The sequence below is a fragment of the Triticum urartu genome, chromosome 7 (genome assembly GCF_003073215.2).
Source record: "Triticum urartu cultivar G1812 chromosome 7, Tu2.1, whole genome shotgun sequence".
Taxonomy (NCBI): Eukaryota; Viridiplantae; Streptophyta; class Magnoliopsida; order Poales; family Poaceae; genus Triticum; species Triticum urartu.
The window spans coordinates 679973366-679994840 of NC_053028.1; positions in this window are offsets into that span (position 1 = coordinate 679973366).

A 21475-nucleotide genomic window follows, 5' to 3' on the forward strand; every position below is an offset into this window, starting at 1 on the left:
GGGACTTATGTCCGACCTTCGAATGCGGATGATTTGAGTCATATAACTCAACAGCTCAGAGAGTCAGCCCGAAAGCTTTGGAACAGGTTTCTTACTAAAAAGAACCAAATTGTCGACTGCCCGGACGCTGAAGCCTTGGAAGCTTTTAAGCACAGTGTTCGTGACGAATGGCTTGCCCGACACCTCAGCCAAGAAAAACCGAGAACAATGGCAGCATTAACAAGCCTCATGACCCGCTTTTGTGCGGGTGAAGACAGCTGGCTAGCCCGATGCAGCTCCAGCGACCCCAGTACATCTGAAGTTAGAGATGGAAACGGGAAATCATGGCGCAACAGCAATAAGATACGCTGGAATAAAAGAGATAGCACGAACAGCACGACAGTAAACGCCGGATTCAAAAGCTCTCGGCCAGGTCAGCAAAAGCCGCCCCCTAAAGGCACCAGAGACGAACTGTCCAGCCTAAACAAAATTCTGGACCAAATATGTCAGGTCAAAAGCACCCCTGGCAAACCAGCCAATCATACCCATAGAGAATGTTGGGTCTTCAAGCAGTCCGGCAAGCTCAACGCCGTACACAAGGGGGAGGATACACCAAGCGAAGATGAGGATGAGCCTCTCAAGGAAGACACTTGGGAACAAAAAAAATTCCGCCAGAAGTCAAAATAGTAAACGTGTTGCACGTGATCAATGGCAGAAACAAAATGGCACCCCCAGAAAAATACGCCCGAGGGCCTATCTCCGCGGAGTCCTGCCACTAGTCGTCTCAACCAATCACTTTCGACCATCGTGATTACTCAGCAAGTGTCCGGCGTGCAGGATGGGCTGCCCTGGTATTAGACCCAATATTTGACGGATACCACTTCACACGAGTCCTGATGGATGGTGGCAGTAGTCTAAACCTGATATACCAGGATACAATCCGCGAAATGGGGATAGACCCAACAAAAATTTTCCATAGCAATATTACCTTTAAAGGAGTAATGCCAGGCCCAGGGGCTCATTGCACGGGCTCCCTGCTACTAAAAGTTATATTCGGCTTCCCCGATAACTTCCGTAGCGACCATTTAGCCTTCCACATCGCTCCGTTTCAAAGTGGCTATCAAGCACTACTCGGACGCGAAGCTTTCGCTCGCTTTAACGCAATACAACAATATGCTTCCCTCACACTCAAGATGCCCGGTCCTCGTGGCATCATTATGGTGAACGGAAGTATTAAGCGATCTCTGCGCGCCGAAGAGCGTGCGGCTGCCCTGGCAGCCGCACACTAAAAACGGCCTCACCAACTAAAGCATTTAGCAGGTCGTCACGACCTCGGACACGGTTAGATGAGTCCGGCGTAGCCATATGCAATTTTTCCTGGATCAATGATCACACCCCTATTACAAATACAAGAGCCTCAATGCGCGCAGACAAGCGGCAATTCTTACTTACCTTGAATTATACATGATTTTTTTAAAAACTATCTTTTTGCACGACAGCTTTTTTCACCTAAGCTCCTCTCTTTTACAGATAATCATCATGCTACACCCGTCCAGGATATGGCACAACGGAGACACAGGCGTAGACATGCAGCAGGGACCCACTCCAAGGATTCTTTTTAGATTAAGACCCTGCGTAAACCTTTTTTACTGTCTCTTGTTGATACATATCCACGGAATTCTCAGCACAGTCGAGAAGGATGCTGGCGTCTTGGCATGTGGCCACGTCAGAATAATGCACGTACCTGGACACAAGGGGCTTCTTACGAAGGGCACTGTCTAGGCCCGGTTTATACCATAAAGACCGAATACCTTAGGGAGTGTTCGGCGTCGCGAGTTTGGTCTTATATGCATCAGCTCCGAATCATTGTCTTTGGCCAAATGTTGGGTTTGCCCGGCTCCTGTGTTTTGGTGCCTTATGTTCCGCTTTACCGCTAAGGTAGCACCAGGAGAACTACTGCAATTGTGCCCTGGTTCATCCGGACGAGCACCTCAGTAGAGAAAGCCGAAAACTGACTGTCATGATATAGTGTGAGACTGGTCAACCACTCGGTGACCTATCGGAATGTTAGAATTCCTCCGCTTTAACGAAGGGCCCTTTCCCGGCCAGGCATGTACGCACCCCGCGACCGGGAGAGTGCGGAGCCACCAGGGGCTATCTAGTAGCCCCACTGTCAAACTCATATGGGTAAGTGAAAGTGTTAAAGCATTATAGTCCGGTTGCCTCGCTCGCTATGCTATCACCTCCTTAATAGGACCAAGACGTTGGTTTAAGTTTGAACACGCATTTTTTGCGAACACCCCCGCATTTTATGCGTGGGGGTTGAAGCCGACGGCTGCAATCTTTCAGGTTATACGCAGGTATACATAAACGGCCGCACAGGAGGCATCATACTACTTTCAGGCAAAAGTATAAAAATAACCTTATAAAAAATTCATAAAAGCATTGTGCTTACAATGAAAATACATATCACTCAAATATAATATTTTTTGAGCACTAGGCCTCTATCAAATGAGCACCCTCAAGAACATCCTCGAAATAGTGCTCGACAGCCACCCGGCCTATGGCCGATCCCTGCGCCGCAACAGTGGTAGCGTCCATCTCTGCCCAGTATGCTTTAACACGGGCAAGGGCCATCCGCGAGCCTTCTATGCACGCCGACCTCTTGATCGCATTAATGCGTGGCACCGCATCAAGGAACTGCTGCACTAAGCTGAAATAGGTGTTCGACTTTGGTCTTTCCGGCCATAGCTGATCCACAACAGACCTCATGGCGAGTCCGGACAACCTATTCAGTTTGGCCCATTCGGTATGCCCCTCTGGAACGTGGAATTGCGTCCAGAACAGCTTGTCCACTTCACGATCTGTCTGACCTTGGAAGTACTAGGCCGCATCGGCAGCGCTCGCCGCCAAATCCATATACGCATCTGCCGAACCCCATAGCCGATCCAGAGGGGCATACCGAGGATCTCCGAACTTCCTCCGTAACATGAAGGGTTTCCCAGCCGCAATATCACCGGCTTCCCGCAGCTCCTCCTTCTTCGCTCTCATAGCAGAACGGGTGTCTTTGTCCGCCGCCGTGGCCTTCTCAAGGTCCGTTGCCTTCGCTCGGTTTTCTTTTTCAAGGAACCGGCAATGGTCGGCAGTGTCTTTTAATTCTACAACCATCGTGGCCATCTTCTCCTGGCTCTCGCAATGTGCGGCCTTCTCGGCTTTCAACTCTTCGGCTGCCTTCAAAGGAGCCGCATTACTAATCCTCGCTTGTTCCTTAGCTCGGGCAATTTCCGCCCGCAAGTCGTCCACGGTGGCAGCTCCATCTGCAGTCACAACATATTAAAGATACTGGCATTATGCTGCACTTATTATGTGGCGTTCACCTGATAATAACACTTACCCTGTGCCTCGTCAAGCCTCTTGTTAACAAGCTCGATGTCGGCGTCTGCCGCATCCAGTTGCCGTTTTAATTGGGCAAACTCCCTAGTCCGGCTAGCCACCGGAGCTCCCACCACCTGCACATAAAGGCAGTTTGGTTATTGTCTAGGAATATGATCCTGTGTTCGCCGCCATTCTCGACGACAACCAGAGTCTCAGGGGCTACTATAACATGTGCAGTACTATCACATATTATCTCACATACCTCAAAGCCTGTCAATAGACTCATAAAGGCTTCATGTAATCCGCTTTCAGCGGACGAGATTCTCTCCATCACCGTACCCATCAGCGTACGGTGATCTTCTGACATGGCCGCTCGCCCCACCAACTCCCTCAGAACGTCCGACCGCACACCAGACGGTGCCGGACACTTTTGTGTGCTCTCTTCGGGAGCCAGACACAGGGGACTTTGGGGGTCTACGGGATTATCTTCTGGCCTCACCGGATCCGGAGAGGCCCTCCGCGACGACACTTCAGGGTCGCCCGCTTCTGGAGCGGAGGAGTCCAGGGGAGGCGTTTCGCTCTCCATCATCTCTGGAAGAAGATCCCCCGGAGACGAGCTCATTTGAGAGGGACTAATGCCCAAACTGCAAGATAGATGCAGTGGTTATTTTCTCAGAGGAAAAAGATAGCATACCCTTACTATTGAAATATTTTGGAGGGCTGATCCCCCTGCGGACTCTGTGCGGCAAAAGCAGCCCCCAAGGCAGGACCCTCAGTGGGAGACCTCTTCTCCCATTTGGAGGCTTCGACTTCCGGATCCTTGGAAGAAGTTCTTTTCCTCCCCCGATCATCATCCTTCGTGGAGACGCTCGTTCCCTCGGTTGGAGCAAATAGCGATGGGGGCCCGTGTCCGCCCGTATTATCTCCCTCGGTATCTTCCTTCAAGGGCTCCGGGCAAGGTGCGACCTCGAGCATCTTCTCCAATACCAGATTTTCCAAACCCTCAGGGAGGGGGCCAAACACCGAATCATCTTCGCCTTTGTTAGCCAGTCCTGGTTAAAAATCGAACTCTTAGAAATAACTTTGAATAAAAGACAGCATGTTCGGCTAGAGGATTTCTTACTTGTTCGGCGGCGCGGTTACGGCTCAGGCCTACGTCCTCGATAATATCCGGACATTCCACTTGAGGTCCGAAGAATGACTTGTACATCTCCTCGTGTGTCAGGCCGAGGAAACTTTGAATGGCACGTGGCCCCTCTAGGTTGAAGTCCCACAAGTGCAGGGGCCGGCATTTGCAAGGCTGGACTTGACAAACCAGCATAACTTGTATTACCGCAACCAAATTAAAATCTCCCTCGAAGAGATCTCAGATGCGGCTTTGCAGTATAGGCACGTCCTTGGCTGGACCCCAGCTCAGACCCCTACTAATCCATGACATTAGTTGTGGTGGGGGGCCCGGGCGTTAAGCGGGGGCAGCCGCCCACTTGGCACTTCTGGGAGCCGTGACGTAAAACCACTCCTGTTGCCATAATTCGGACACCTCTGGAAAGGAACCTTTCGGCCATGGAGCTCCTTCCATCTTGCCTATTGATGCACCTCCGCACGCTGCATGTTGCCCCTCGATCATCTTTGGTTGTACTTCAAATGTCTTGAGCCACAGGCCGAAGTGAGTGGTCACACGGAGGAAGGCCTCACACACGACAATAAATGTCGTGATGTGGAGAAAGGAGTCCGGAGCTAGATCATGGAAATCTAGCCCGTAATAGAACATCAAGCCCTTGACGAAAGGATCCAGAGTGAGGCCTAGACTTTGGAGGAAGTTGGAGATGAACACGACGTCCTTGTTGGGTTCAGGAGTAGGGACGACCTGCACTTGAGCAGGCAGCCGATGCGAAACCTCGGCGGTCAGGTATCTGGCCTCCCTCAACTTCTTAATGTCCTGTTCCCTCACGAAGGAGGGCATCCATTGGCCTTGAAGGCTGGATCCGGACATGATTGAAGATCCAGAGCACCTAACCTGGCCTTTGGGTGTTAGAACTCGAGGCAGAGGAAGGGTTCGATTGAGCACGAGAGAGAACAAGCAAAAACCCGTCCCTTTATAAAGAGGGTGAATATCAAGCGTCCTCTCCGTAGCCGTTTAGGACTTGCCTATAATCTAGGAGTCCTAGACATGGTTGGGTTACCCACGCCCGTATTGATGAGAATCTCGTAATTGGGGGAACACGATCTCCGCTTCGGCACGACGTGTCGAAAAACTGCCTCGCATTATGTGCGGGGCTGGTTAAAAGAAACGGTTCGAATAATCTCTGGGCCATGATGTAACGTCATGCTGCCTAAACAAGCTAGCAAATTAGATCTGTGAAAACATTATTCTCTCTACGGTGGAATGTGGAACTTATTTTGCAGGGTCGGACACTATCCTCGTATTCAAATTCTTTTGTGATGTATTCGGAGAAGGAACCCGCCTTGCAATGCCGAAGACAACTACGCGCCGGATTCATCGTCATTGAAGCCTTGTTCAGGGGCTACCGAGGGAGTCCTGGATTAGGGGGTCTCCGGACAGCCGGACTATCTCCATTGACCGGACTGTTAGACTATGAAGATACAATATTGAAGACTACGTCTCGTGTCCGGATGGGACTCTACTTGGCGTGGAAGGCAAGCTCGGCAATACGTATATGGATATCTCCTCCTTTGTAACCGACCTTGTGTAACCCTAACCCTCTACGGTGTCTATATAAACCGAAGGTTTTTAATTCATAGGACAACAATCACAACTTACAATCATACCATAGGCTAGCTTATAGGGTTTAGCCTCTCTGATCTCGTGGTAGATCTACTCTTGTAACACCCATATCATCAATATTAATCAAGCAGGACGTAGGGTTTTACCTCCATCAAGAGGGCCCGAACCTGGGTAGAACTTCGTGTCCCTTGCCTCCTGTTACCATCCGGCCTAGACGCACAGTTCGGGACCCCCTACCCGAGATCCGCCAGTTTTGACACCGACAGGGAGGATGACACATCTCGCTATGGGCGCAAGGGTCCGGACAACTTCGCCGCCTTGGCCGCCATGTTGGATGATCTTTATAAAGGGGAGAAAGAAGAGTTCACTCACCTTAAATGTCGAGAAGGATTTTCCATGTATAGTCCTCCCAGCTGGGTGAGCCTTTGCCTCATAACTTTATTCCATCTCCATCCTGAGTCGTACTTATTTGAACTTTTAACCCGACTATCTTTTAATAGGAATGGAGGAAGGCTGTCGCAGGGATTTATAGCCCTGGTTCGCAGCCAGAGGATAATATTCCGGACCTGGATCCAGGATTTGAGGAGGATCCGAATATACTTGTAGAGCTCAAGGAGGGGGTCTTCTATCAGGCGAGCTATGACGGCACAGAAGTGGCCATTACAGCCGACTACCCCGGCGTTCTCCCTTCCTCTCACGTAAGTACCACGAAGACGTCTCCTCCAAAAGAGTTTTCTCTCCGCGCTTCACCCACTGCACTGTCTCGTGCTTTAAAGGGGCGGCGCTCATCTCAACACTCCGCACCAGAGGCATCCCTTAAAAGGGCGGAGCCTGTGCGAGGTGGGTCCTCGAAGAGAAAGGCGGATGGCGACACTGCCCAACCTTCATCGAAGAGGTATGGTTTTCAATATGCCCCATGGCAATGATACCGAATTGTAACGGTCCTTACTGCACCATATTTCAAGAAGAGCATTCACTGGACTATATCCGGAGACCTCGCCGGACAAGCATCCACCAATCCGACCACGGCCCCTGTCTCCAGGGCTAGAGTTGACACAGGTGCAATGTCGGATTGTTGTCTCTCCGAAGATTTGGATAATGTATCTGTCACCAACTCCGAAGTGGAGAGTGTAATGAACCATCGGCGCCGGATGGCCGCTATGCGCGACCCCAACTTTACTGAAGAGGCATTCAATGCCTTCAGCTCGATGGATGCCTACATCCGAGCTGCTTGGGATGGGCTTGCTGGAGCCACTTACCAGCTTCCAAAGGCTATGTGGGTAAGATCATACTGAGAAGATTTAATAATCATATACCAGTAGCCCCCGACACATGAAATAGTTGAATCAACTGATTTTAAGGATCGTTGTATAATCAGGTACTCACAGAGAAGAACAACATGCTGTCTTAGGAGCTGGAAAAGTGTCGGACTGTTGGGGAACTTCGTAATTTCAGAAAAAAAATCCTACGCACACGCAAGATCATGGTGATGCATAGAAACGAGAGGGGAGAGTGCTGTCTACATACCCTCGTAGACCGTAAGTGGAAGCGTTATGACAACGCAGTTGATGTAGTCATACGTCTTCACTATCAACCGATCCTCAGTACCGAACATACGGCACCTCCGCGTTCAGCACACGTTCAGCTCGGTGACGTCCCACGAACTCACGATCCAGTAGAGCTTCGGGGAAGAGCTTCGTCACTACTACGGTGTGGTGATGGTGTTGATGAAGCTACCGACACAGGGCCTCGCCTAAGCACCGCTACGATATGAACGAGGTGGAGGGGGCACCGCACACGGCTAAGAAAGATCAATGATCAACTTGTGTGTCTTGGGGTGCCCCCTGCCCCCGTATATAAAGGAACAAAGGAGGAGGTTGGCCGGTTCTTGCAGGGCGCGCCAGGAGGAGGAGTCCTCCTCCTAGTAGGAGTAGGACTCCCCTTTCCTACTCCTACTAGGAGGGGGAAAGGAAGGAGGAGAGGGAGAAGGAAGGAGAGGGAGGAAAGGAGGAAAGGGGGACGGCCCCCTAGTCCAATGCGGTTTGGGCTAGGGGGGCGCGCGCCCTGCCTTGTCCTGCCTCCTCTCTTCCACCACTTGGCCCATGAGGCCCAATACTTCTTCCCCCGCATTCCCGTCACTTCCCGGTACTCCGAAAAATACCCGAATCACTCGGAACCTTTCCGATGTCCGAATATAGTCATCCAATATATCGATATTTACATCTCGACCATTTCAAGACTCCTCGTCATGTCTCCGATCTTATACGGGACTCCGAACTATCTTCGGTACATCAAAACACATAAACTCATAATACCGATCGTCACCGAACGTTAAGCGTGCTGACCCTACGGGTTCGAGAACTATGTAGACATGACCGAGATATGTCTCCGGTCAATAACCAATAGCGGAACCTGGTTGTTCATATTGGTTCCTACATATTCTACGAAGATCTTTATCGGTCAAACCGCATAACAACATACGTTGTTCCCTTTGTCATCGGTATGTTACGTGCCTGAGATTCGATCACTGTTATCTCAATACCTAGTTTAATCTCATTACCGGCAAGTCTCTTTACTCGTTACGTAATGCATCATCCCGCAACTAACTCATTAGTTGCATTGCTTGCAATGCTTATAGTGATGTGCATTGCCGAGAGGGCCCAGAGATACCTCTCCGACAATCGGAGTGACAAATCTTAATCTCGATCTATGCCAACTCAACAAGTACCATCGGAGACACCTGTAGAGCACGTTTATAATCACCCAGTTACGTTGTGATGTTTGGTTGCGCACAAAGTGTTCCTCCGGTAATCAGGAGTTTCATAATCTCATAGTCATAGGAACATGTATAAGTCATGAAGAAAGCAATAGCAGTAAACTGAAACGATCAAGGTGCTAAGCTAACGGAATGGGTCAAGTCAATCACATCATTCTCTAATGATGTGATCCCATTAATCAAATGACAACTCATGTCTATGGCTTGAAAACCTAACCACCTTTGATTCAATGAGCTAGTCAAGTAGAGGCATACTAGTGACACTCTGTTTGTCTATGTATTCACACATGTACTAAGTTTCCGGTTAATACAACTAGCCATAAACCTGTGCGTCAGCACGGCTAGCATTTATCATATTAAATATGACCAAGTTGGTATGAAATAGAAATGTTGGACAACAATATGAAAAATTTATTACTACTACTATATTTGTTTTCGGATGAACGGAGCTGAGAACTGTGTGATAAATTATTCGTATTTAAGTTGTTCGTACCAAATAAATCTTAAGGATTTTCTTTTATGATAGTACGCCGATTCTATAACACTTCAGACACATATGTAACACTTATGTAATCATGTGTTGATATGAGATCTTTGGTGGAATGGTAGGTCCAGATTTTTTTGGTTGCAGTAGTAATGTATGTGTTTTAAAGATATTTTAGTAGCTATACTTTTTCTTACATATAAAAAGAGACGTGCATGGACGGCGTACTATATACGCACATAATAATTTTTGGCAATCCATGCACCTGAGAAGAATCGTGTGAATCCTTGTAGTTCAATCGCAAGCATGCCAAACAAATTAGTATATCCGTCCAAAAAAGTAGTATGTCACAATAATGGAATGCTTGTTACTGGAGACCTTGACTGGCAGTCCCTGTGCTATCTACACCAACAAAACTCACTAATGAAAATTGAATCATAATTTAAGTCGCACAATGTGGCAAACCCAAGAAATCCAAACTGTAGTCTGATTCCTCAAAAACAATTTATCCTAAAACAAGGTACTAGACTATATATGTCAGAACTTGGAAAACCAATATTGAAACGTCGAGGAGGAACACAATCAGGACTAGCTTGAGCAGAGGGGAGCACACTAGTAGAAAACGGACCTATTGTCCCGGTTCGTAAGGGCCTTTTGTCCCGGTTCCTGAACCGGGACTAAAGGGTTGTTACTAATGCCTGTCCCTTTAGTCCCGGTTCAGTCCAGAACCGGGACAGATGGGCCTTCACGTGGCCTATGCGCGGAGCCCAGGCAGGAGGGCCTTTGTCCTGGTTGGTGGCACCAACCGGGACCAATAGGCATCCACGCGTCAGCATTTCTGTGGCTGGGGTTTTTGTTTTTTGTTTTTGAAGGGGGGGGGGTTGGGGGTTTTGGGGGGTTAATTTAGGTGTTTCATATATTGTGTTAGCTAGCTATAATTAATAGAGAGAAGTGTCCTCTCTTATGTCCGTACTTGGTCGATGCTATGTACTATACATACGTATAGAGAGGACTAGACACGCTAGCTAGCTAGTAAGCAAACGAAGGAAACAGAAGATCGTCATGAACATATATGCATACAGAGAGAAGTGATAACGACCACCTCTCCTTCTCCGAGAGATTGGTCGAACAACAAGTTCTCGTATATCTATCCCACACTACCGGCTACATATATACAATAATTATCTCTTACAAATATAATTTCCTAACATACGGACGCATGGTCCACATAGTATTCTCCGTCTTCAGTGATCACGTGGTCAAGAAAGAATGCCGCCAATTCCTCTTGAATTTCTCACATGCAAGCTGGTGCTACGAGTTCATCCCACTTCCGAAACATCTAATTTGAAGAAGGGGGTCAATACATATATATATATATATATATGAATGAATGAAACTCAACACAAATGATGGTAATAAAATAAAATTGTGAATATTGTTATTTATGCACTTCATATTGTTCGTCAGAGTAGCCCCGCTCACAGGTCGTGTGGCGGATGGACTCGCAAACGTAGTATCCACAGAAATCATTCCCTTGTTCCTGCCACAACCACTTTACAAGAAATAGAGGTCAATCAAACTGATAAGCAAGAATGCCAAATAGTATTGATGAAACTAGCGATTGAATCACTAGGAGATGCGCGGAACATGCTACTACAGTACTTATTTTCGGGTGTCTAAATTCCAGCTTCTTCGGCCGTCCCGGAGCTTTTTTGGTGAATTTTCTCCAAACCCTGCCAGACAAAGAAAACAATTACTTGATATTAGGAATGAACAAAGTTGCTGATATGGTGGATAATTATCAATTTAACTTACTTCTCGAGCATTTGAGTCATGTCCGCATACTCCTGGGGATCTTTTCGTTTAGAGTCCAAGACAGTTACTACTCCCTGCTCAAGCTTAATATCTAGGAGAATATAGTGGAACCTGCGCACGCATGCATAACTCATCAATTACATTATTATAACCTTGACTAATATATAAGGGAAACCGAATACGCACAAGACAGTAACACTCACTTGAAGTTGTAAGGAAAGAGTATTATATCTATGTTTTCATTTATTACCAACGATCGTAGCAAGTTGGCCTCGGTATCTGCGGCATGAAATTTAACCTCAGTTGCATCTATGAGATTTGTGTTAATGAACCCAATATCACCGATTTGTCTTTTCTTCAATTCAACGATCTTCAATCTGCATAATATAGTGAGGATAATTATAAATACATGCAATGAAAGAGCTGAGCTATATAGAGAGACTTAATGACAGAAGTAGTACTAATTACAGACAGTAGCAGGTGACCGTTTCTTTATCGAGGGCCAATTGATTGAAAAACTGAAAGAACTCCTCAAATGGAACAGGCAACAGTTCAATTCCAATGAGGTCATGCTCCTTTTTAACTGTCACATACAAAGTATTCCTCCCCCAGACTCTCTGCAGATTTTCAAGTACCAATCATGCAATCTTCGCATCATCGTTGATAGAGATCTTTCATCTTTGACAAGAGGCTTCCCGTACTCGTATCTTTGTATCTGCACCACCAAGAAATCATAATGTACATCGTCGGGCAGGTAATCTCCAAGATTGCTATAACCGGGCACCATCCTCGGATCATTAGCGACGATGTCGCTAGGCAACTTGAGCGGGGGGCACGATTGCTTCGCTTGTTTGCCGAGCTGGGAAATTTGTTTCCCAGCTCGTCGTTCTTTCATCCTTTGATCACTGACAGTACTTCCTGACCGCTTCGCTTCGACAAATGCCTTTCCAATGATGTTCTCAGAGTTTCCTTTCGGCGGAGACTTGGGTGGTTTTATCAGGGCAGCCAGAGTGCGCTTCGCTTTCACCGGATCTACCTTCTCCTTCGGACGTGGATGTTTCTTTGCTTTCACCCCTTCAAAGAAGTTCCTCACTTCTTCTTGCGCGATCTCGGTGTTCTCCTCCGGGGTCCTCTCGTATGGTAACTTCTATGGAGTCTTCAGAGAAGGACCGAATTTCTATGTCCTCCTGCCTCTGGCTGTACTGCTAGACGTCGGCAGAGCAGACGGAGCGGCTGTCTTCTTTACTTGCTTACGAGGCGGAGGAGAAGGAATACGACGCGTCGGAGCAGCCGGAGCGGCGGCGGGTCTCTTCCGCCCTTGCTGACGAGGCGGAGAAGGAGGAGGCTGGCTGCTCGGGCGCGCCGGCGCAGGCGGAGAAGGAGGCAGAGTGCCGCCACGCGCCGGAGAAGGAGCCGGCCGAGTGCCCTGATCGTCACTCGCCGGAGGAGGAGGCGGTGGAGGAGGCGGAGTGCCCTGACTCGCCGGAGGAGGAGGAGGAAGCGGAGGCGTCTAGTTCGGAAGGTTGATGAGCTCCTTCTGCCATAGGCATGGCGTCTTCAAATCAGAACCCAGCAGAGTCTCCCCTTCATCGGTAGGGTGGTCAAGCTGGAGGTCCTCAAATCCCTCCGTTATTTCATCCACCATCACCCTAGCATATCCTTCTGGAATCGTCCGGCAGTGAAAAGTTGCGCCGGGTTCAGTAGGAAAAACAGAGCCAACAGCCGCCTTGACCTTCATATTAATCCATTGCGTCATAAGGTGGCAATTTTGAGACTCCGTGATAGCATCCACGGGATAGCTGGCAGGAGCCGTCAAGACATGCTCCTGCTAAAGCAGCTCGGTGGAAGCCATGCTGCTTCTCCGCTGAGATGGCGGGGTAGCTTCGGGGGAAGCTTCGACAGTTTGTTTGCTGCGATTTGCTTCTCGTTCCTCTATCGCTTGCACCCTAGCGTGCAGCGCGTGCAGTTGGGTCTGCTCCACTTTCTTCCTCCTCTCGTGGCATTTGTAACAACCTGCGTCCGGAAACCCAGCCTTCCACGGAATGGAGCCTGGGGTGCCTCATGTCCGTCCAGGGTGCTCAGGATTCCCGAGGGCCATTGTGAGCTCGTGGTTCTCTCTGTCTGGAACGAACGTCCCTTTCTGCGCTGCTTCGATATAGTGCTTAAGCCTCTTGACTGGTATTTCCATTTGCTCGTCTTCCAAATGCACTTCCCTGATACAGGGTCCAAGGTTCCGCCAGCCGCGAAGAACCAAGTCCGGCAATGTTCTGGCCAGTTAATTGTCTCTGGTTCGATCCCTTTATCAACCAGATCATTCTCAGTCTTGGCCCACTTAGGCCGGGCTACGAGGTAGCCATCTGACCCCGTGCGATGGTGATGCTTCTTCTTCACAGCATTTTGCTTGTTTGTCGCCGACATCTTCTTACTCTTTTCCGATGTCTTGTGCGCCACAAATGCGGGCCAGTGATCTCTGATCTTCTCATATCTGCCCTTGAATTCCGGTGTCTCTTTTTTATCGACAAACTTATTCAGCTCGTTCTTCCACCTCCTGAATAGGTCTGCCATCCTCTTAAGAGCAAAAGACTTGATTAATTGCTCTTTAACTGGCTTCTCCGGATCATCCTCTGGTGGTAGGGTGAAATTTGACTTCAGCTCAGTCCAAAGATCATTTTTCTGCATATCATTGACCTAAGACACCTCAGGGTCTTCTGTAGCCGGCTTTAACCATTGCTGGATGCTGATCGGGATCTTGTCCCTTACCAGAACCCCGCATTGAGCAACAAATGCGTTCTTTGTCCGGATGGGTTCAATCGGTTGGCCGTCGGGCGTGATTGCTATGATCTCAAACCTTTCATCCGAGCTCAACTTTTTCTTCGGGCCTCGTCTCTTTACCGAAGTTGTGCTTGATCCGGAGGACTAGAAAAAAGAACAAAGACTTAATTAATATGTGTACATACCAAAACAATGAATGCATCAATTAGCTAGTTAGCACAGGCTTAACTAATATATATACTTGTCCGGACACGGTTCGGTCACCGGAGCCGTCATCACGGTCTCCTTGCACCGGCATTGGGTCACCGGAGCCGTCCTCACGGTCTCCTTCTTGCACTGGCATTGGGTCATCGGAGCCATCATAATCATAGCCAGCTGCTTCCAGACCATCGGTGTCGTTGAGAAACAACAAGCAGACGGCATCACTTCCTCGTGCGATTATGTCCCCCAACAACTCTTCTTGTACTTCGTCTTAGGCGGTGTCCATAGTTTCTACAAATATTTACAACATGGCAATTATTATTCAAACATGACAGATGGATATAATAGTGGCAAACCTAGAACTAATATTAATTAGTGGCCTCGACACTGCTTCTCTAGGGTTTGGGGTGGCCTCACACTACTAGGAAAAGGGCTAGTAATGGCGCACCAGTTTTGCCCACTAATGGCGCACTTCTGGTGCGCCATTAGTATCACGCCACTAGTATTTCTTACTAATGGCGCACCACCGGTGCGCCATTAGTATCTGGTATACTAATGGCGACCGAGCAGTGCGCCATTAGTATAGAACACCATGCGCCATTAGTATGCCTCGCGGGGGGGGGGCATATTTAACCATGTGCTTTGGCATACTAATGGCGCACTGTTGGGTGATGCGCCATTAGTGTGATTATAACAGTGCGCCATTAGTGTCTTGTGTGGTGCGCCACTAGTATGAATATTAGGGATTTTTTTTTCATTTCTGATATTTTCACAGGTTAAAAAATATTAGAGATAACATACAACACAGATCTGCTTAGCTTACATATAGGGGGCCATATGTAACGATGTTACCTGCGTCCACCAGATCATATCCAACACATAAGTTTCATCATATATACATACATAGCCAACACATAGTTCCATCGTTACATATTACAAAAGTTTCACAATGTTCATTCAACACCGTTATCCATCAATTCACAAAAGTTTCACATTGATACAAAATAAAACACAAATGGAAAAGAAGCACTCCATCCATGCAAGCTTCCATGAATTAAATCAAATCTGCAAAATGATAAACAAGAAGTTAGAAGAAGAAGAAGAAGAAGAAGAAGAAGAGAAGAAGAAGAAGAAGAAGACTAGAAGAAGAATAAGAAGAAGAATAAGAAGAAGACTAAGCTTATTATGTAAACTTGATCATTTTGTGCTAACATAAGTAATTTTGCAGCTAACCTATATGAAACTAAGCATATAAGCTCTAAGTTAGCATATTAGAGCCAACTTAACTAAAATGAAACTAACCTATGTCATTTTGGATAAGAAGAAGAATAAGAAGAAGACTATAAGCTTATTATGTAAACTTGATCATTTTGTGCTAACATAAGTAATTTTGGAGCTAACCTATAGGAAACTAAGCATATAAGCTCTAAGTTAGCATATTAGAGCCAACTTAGGTAAAATGAAGCTAACCTATGTCATTTTGGATAAGGAAGAAGAATAAGAAGAAGACTATAAGCTTATTATGTAAACTTGATCATTTTGTGCTAACATAAGTAATTTTGGAGCTAACCTATAGGAAACTAAGCATATAAGCTCTAAGTTAGCCTATTAGAGCCAACTTAGGTAAAATGAAGCTAACATATGTCATTTTGGATAAGAAGAAGAATAAGAAGAAAACTATAAGCTTATTATGTAAACTTGATCATTTTGTGCTAACATAAGTAATTTTGGAGCTAACCTATAGGTAACTAAGCATATTAGAGATAAATAGGTAACTAAGTATATATATATATATATCATTTTGGAGATCTGACATACTTGACATAGTTCAGTTCTCATTGTTCTTCTCCTTCCTCAGCCTGATGTGCCAAGAGCAGCGAAGCGGTGGAGGCAGTGGAGGCAGCTGTGGGATGTAGTCTTCTATACCACAATTGGCGTGGTCATGTCGCCCAGCTGTGGGATCGCCGGCGCCACCACGTGCGTGGTAATTGTCAGGCACCACTACCATCGCGAGGCCACCCTCAGCCACCACCATCTCTTGCCCATGGTCAGCCACCACCATCTCTTGCCCATGGTCAGCCACCACCATCTCTTGCCCATGGTCAGCCACCACCATCTCTTGCCCATGGTCAGCCACCACCATCTCTTGCACCTGGTCAGCCACCACCATCTCTTGCCCTTGGTCAGCCACCACCAGCGCTAGGTCATCCTCAGCCTGATGCCCTCTCTTGCCCATGGTCAGCCACCACCATCTCTTGCCCATGGTCAGCCACCACCATCTCTTGCCCATGGTCAGCCACCACCATCTCTTGCCCATGGTCAGCCACCACCATCTCTTGCACCTGGTCAGCCACCACCATCTCTTGCCCTTGGTCAGCCACCACCAGCGCTAGGTCATCCTCAGCCTGATGCCCATCATCATCCTGCAGCTCCTCATCCCCACTCTGCTCCTCTTCTCCCCCACTCCATTCCAGATCATCCTTCTTGTTGTCTTCGCTACTGCCAGAATCGCTGCTGCTTTCGCTAAGGCCAGAATCGCTGTTGCTTTTGCTACAGCCATAATCGCTGCTGCTTTGGCTGTAGCCAGTGTCGCTGCTGCTGCTCCCATTGCCTGTCCAAATGCAACAATGACCGTTAACAATCGATGTGAGACAAAGCCAAATATGGAGGAATAAGAAGAGGCAGAACGCACTGGCATCTTTGTCTTCAGCGTAGCGCATGCGACACATAGTCTTGTTGAAAACCTTCACGATGAGCATTGTGGCGTCATCGTCGTACCTCAAGAGAAGAAAGTACCCGGTCCGCAGGTCGTAGGCACTGTAGAACTTCTCCCAGCCACGGCACAGGTACATGTGGCCCTCCTCGATCACCAACTCCACATCCCACAGCCTGCGAACCCCGCTGCCGGCCTGTCAGAGCTTCACATTATCTGGCGGATCTTCACCCAGCATCTTCATAAAAGCGTCAGGCAGCCTCTGCAATCTGGGACAAGGAGTGATGTAGCAAACAACAGAGTTATCATAATGAGATGGTTGAAGGGGAGATCTCTCGTTTTATATACCTGCCTCGTGGCTGATACTAAAGAAGAAAGTATGATAGTGAAGAACTCGAAAGCATCCAACTCGTACTCCGGTGAGGCAGAGCGGCGGTGGCTGCTTCCCCCCATCTCTGATAAGCAGCAGAAGAGACCAATTAGTACCCTTACAACATTATAGCAGCATAAATTTTGAGCAGAAGATAATCAACATTAGTCGCAAGTACCCCATATGTCCTATTTTTAGCAAAGTCATGCTAAAATTCACGGAAAATTTCAGCATGACCTTTGCTGAAAATAGGACATATGGAGTACCCGAATTTGCCGGAACGGAAGTTAATCGACATTCCGGCAAACTCAAGGGCCTCTCGGGGACAAAACCCAGCAAACTAGCAAGATGAGCATCATCTTTTCAAGTCATTACTTGTCAAATACAGAAGAAGGAACAATTTATTTGTGACATAGTTGGCCCATACAGAAGAAGCAACACCCTACACTAGCCTAAAAACAAGTGAAGTTTCACCCATATAAGAACAACTTTATAACATCAGAGAAGTTGCTATGTTTTTTCTACTGCTAGGAAAAACATCTCTCATTGGAAATGAAAATCTCAGTACCAGCATTTTGAACTTTGAAATGAAATACAGTAGTAGTATTAGTAGTATATGGAGTAGTATCTTGTCTAGTAGTAGTATTAGTTGTATATGGAGTAGCAAGTTTTGCCTCAGAGACAGCAAAAGCTATGTTTTTTCTCAATTCAGATAGATAAGTGGAAAATCACGTCAAGTTCTGATAATCCATCTAATCTAATGAAATCTGAACTCAACCTGATCATGGTTCATGCCCTCAGACACATCAGCACCTCAAGAATGCCATGACAAAAATGAAAAGGACCAAGACAATCACCACACAAGTGATGAAAGCACTAGAGAATCATGTTAAAGCTAACCTCTACTTTTGACCCTCAACTATAACAACCGCATGCAGTACAGAGAAGTGTTCATGCAGGCATCAAACATTATAATGGCTGAATTTGATCAACTCCAATAATTTTCTCAAGTTACATGATTAACAAGCTTGGGCTTAGCAGTAATATTCTGAGAAAATATTTTCTTGAAGCCTGAACATCTGGCTTTCCTTTTTAAAAACAGAACCAAAACCATGACACAGTCACTTGACAACATCTATTGACTACATTAGATGGATAAATTCCATATGTTGTGGAAGACCACCCTCAAGCAGACTGCTTATGACCATAGCTCCTAAATGGATAAGCGTTTGGCGAGAAGACATTGTGGACAACAATATTCAGAAGCATACCTTAAGTAATATTCTTAACTATATCATCATCTTATGAAATATTATAGTGTGGTGGCTGTTCTAGAAAATGCAGTAATATTGTAAACATAACTATTAGACAAGCTAGAGAAAGAGATGAATGGATGAAAATGACACCCTCACTATTTTAAATTTAATAGAAACCACACAGGAGTTACCATCCCCAAATCTTCTTTTTTATTTATCGTCAAGTAATTGCTGAAATATTTGAAACAGAGGCCACCATTGCACCACCATTCACTGACAAACCATTAGAGCATTGTGAACAACAAATTCAGAGAAAACTCTCTTTGGCACACAAATTCAGAGCATTGTGAACAACAGAAACAACTGAATGTCCTATCATGACATAGCAACGAACTAACAAAAATTGCGCGTTCTACCAGCACACCATGACCCTCCGCCGAGTGCCCTGATCGTCACTCGCCGGAGGAGGAGGCTGTGGAGGAGGCGGAGTGCCCTGACTCGCCGGAGGAGGAGGAGGAGGCGGAGGCGTCAAGTTCGGAAGGTTGACGAGCTCCTTCTGCCATAGGCATGGAGTCTTCAGAGCAGACCCTAGCCTAGTCTCCCCTTCACCGGTAGGGTGGTCAAGCTGGAGGTCCTCAAATCCCTCCGTTATTTCATCCACCATCATCCTAGCATATCCTTCTGGAATCGGCCAGCAGTGAAAAGTTGCGCCAGGTTCAGTAGGATAAACAGAGCCAACAGCCGCCTTGACATTCAAATTCATCCATTGCGTCATAAGGTGGCAATTTTGAGACTCCGTGATAGCATCCACGGGATAGCTAGCAGGAGTCGTCAAGGCATGCTCTGGCTGAAGCAGCTCGGTGGAAGCCACGCTGCTTCTCCGCTGAGATGGCGGGGTAGCTTCAAGGGAAGCTTCGGTAGTACGTTTGCTGCAATTTGCTTCTCGTTCCTCTATCGCTTGTACCCTTGCTTGCAGCGCCTGCATTTGGGTCTGCTGCACTTTTTTCCTCCTCTCATGGGATTTGTAACCGCCTTCGTCCGGAAACCCAACCATCCACGGAATGGAGCCTGGCGTGCCTCGTGTCCTTCCAGGGTGCTAAGGATTCCCGAGGGCCATTGTGAGCTCGTCGTTCTCTCTGTCTGGAAAGAATGTACCTTGCTGCGCTGCTTCGATATACTGCTGAAGCTTCCTGACTGGTATGTCCATTTGATCGTTCGTCCAAATGCACTTCCCTGTTACAGGGTCCAAATTTCCGCCAGCCTCGAAGAACCATGTCCGGCAACGGTCTGGCCAGTTAATTGTCTTTGGTTCGATCCCTTTATCAATCAGATCATTCTCAGTCTTGGCCCACTTAGGCCGGGCTACGAGGTAGCCACCTGACCCCGTACAATGGTGATGCTTCTTCTTCGCAGCATTTTGCTTGTTTGTCGCCGACATCTTCTTACTCTTTTCCGATGTCTTGTGGGCCACAAATGCGGGCCAGTGATCTCTGATCTTCTCATATCTGCCCTTGAATTCTGGTGTCTCATTATTTTCGACAAACTTATTCAGCTCTTTCTTCCACCTCCTGAATAGTTATGCCATCCTCTTAAGAGCAAAAGACTTGATTAATTGCTCTTTAACTGGCTTCTCTGGATGATCTCAAACTTTTCATCCGAGGTCAACTTTTTCTATGGGCCTCGTCTCTTTACCGAAGTTGTGCTTGATCCAGAGGGCTAGAAAAAAGAACACAAACTTAATTAATATGTGTACATACGAAAACAATGAATGCATCCATTAGCTAGTCAGCAGAAGCTTAACTAATATATATACCTGGCCGGACTCGGTTCGGTAACCGGAGACGTCATCACGGTCTCCTTCTTGCACCGGCATTAGGTCACCGGAGCCGTCCTCATGGTCTCCTTGTTGCACCGGCATTAGGTCACCGGAGCCATCATGATCATAGCCAGCTGCTTCCAGAACATCAGTGTCATTGAGAAACAACGAGCAGACGGCATCACTTCCTTGTGCGATTATGTCCCCCAACAACTCTTCTTGTACTTCGTCTCGGGCGGTGTCCATAGTTTCTACAAATATTGACAACATGGCAATTATTATTCAAACATGACAGATGGATATATTAGTGGAAAACGTAGAACTAATATTAATTAGTGGCCTCGACGCTGCTTCTCTAGGGTTTGGGGTGGCCTCGATGCTGCTTCTCTAGGGTTTGGGGTGGCCTCGACAACGCTTCAAGGATAAAAAAATAAGAGGAAGAAGAAAAAAGAGAAGAAGAGAAGAAGAAGATAGAAAAGAGGGGAAGAAAGATTTCTTCTTCTCTTTTTTTTTTCTTCTTCTTCCTCTTCTTCTCTTTTTCTTCTTCTTCTTCGTCTTTCTTTTATTGGAAACAAGGGTTGTGGAGGGTCAGGGTCGCCGAGCGGTAGAGGAAACCCTAAATAGAAAGTATCGTCGGTGTGAGATACATGTGGACGTCGGTGTCGGACACTACATCCACGTCCCACATGTGACGTGCTCTTTTCTATCTTCTTCTTCTCTTCTTCTCTTTTTTTCTTCTTCTTCCTCTTCTTTTTTTATCCTCTTCTTCCTCTCATGTTCGACGACCCTCGACCCCTCGGCGACCCTAGACCCCTCGAACCCTCGACGACCCTGGAACCCTCGACCCCTAGACGACCCTGGAACCCTCGACCCTTGATCCCTCGACCCTATAGAACCCTCGAACCCTCGACCCTCTACCCTAGTTCCCGATTCTATTTTCTCTTCTTCTCCACTATTCCTTTCTTCTTCTCCTCTTCTTTTTCTTCTTTTTTCTTCTTCCTATTTATTTCTCCTTTTCTTCCTCTCCTCTTGTTCTTTCTTTCCTCTTCTTATTTTCTTCTTTCCTATCCTTCTTTTCCTTCCTTTCTTAATATCACTTAGCAAATTTTGCAACGATAGGGAGGGGGTGCTCCCGTGGTCTAAAATCCGTCTATGCACGATAGAAAATTCTG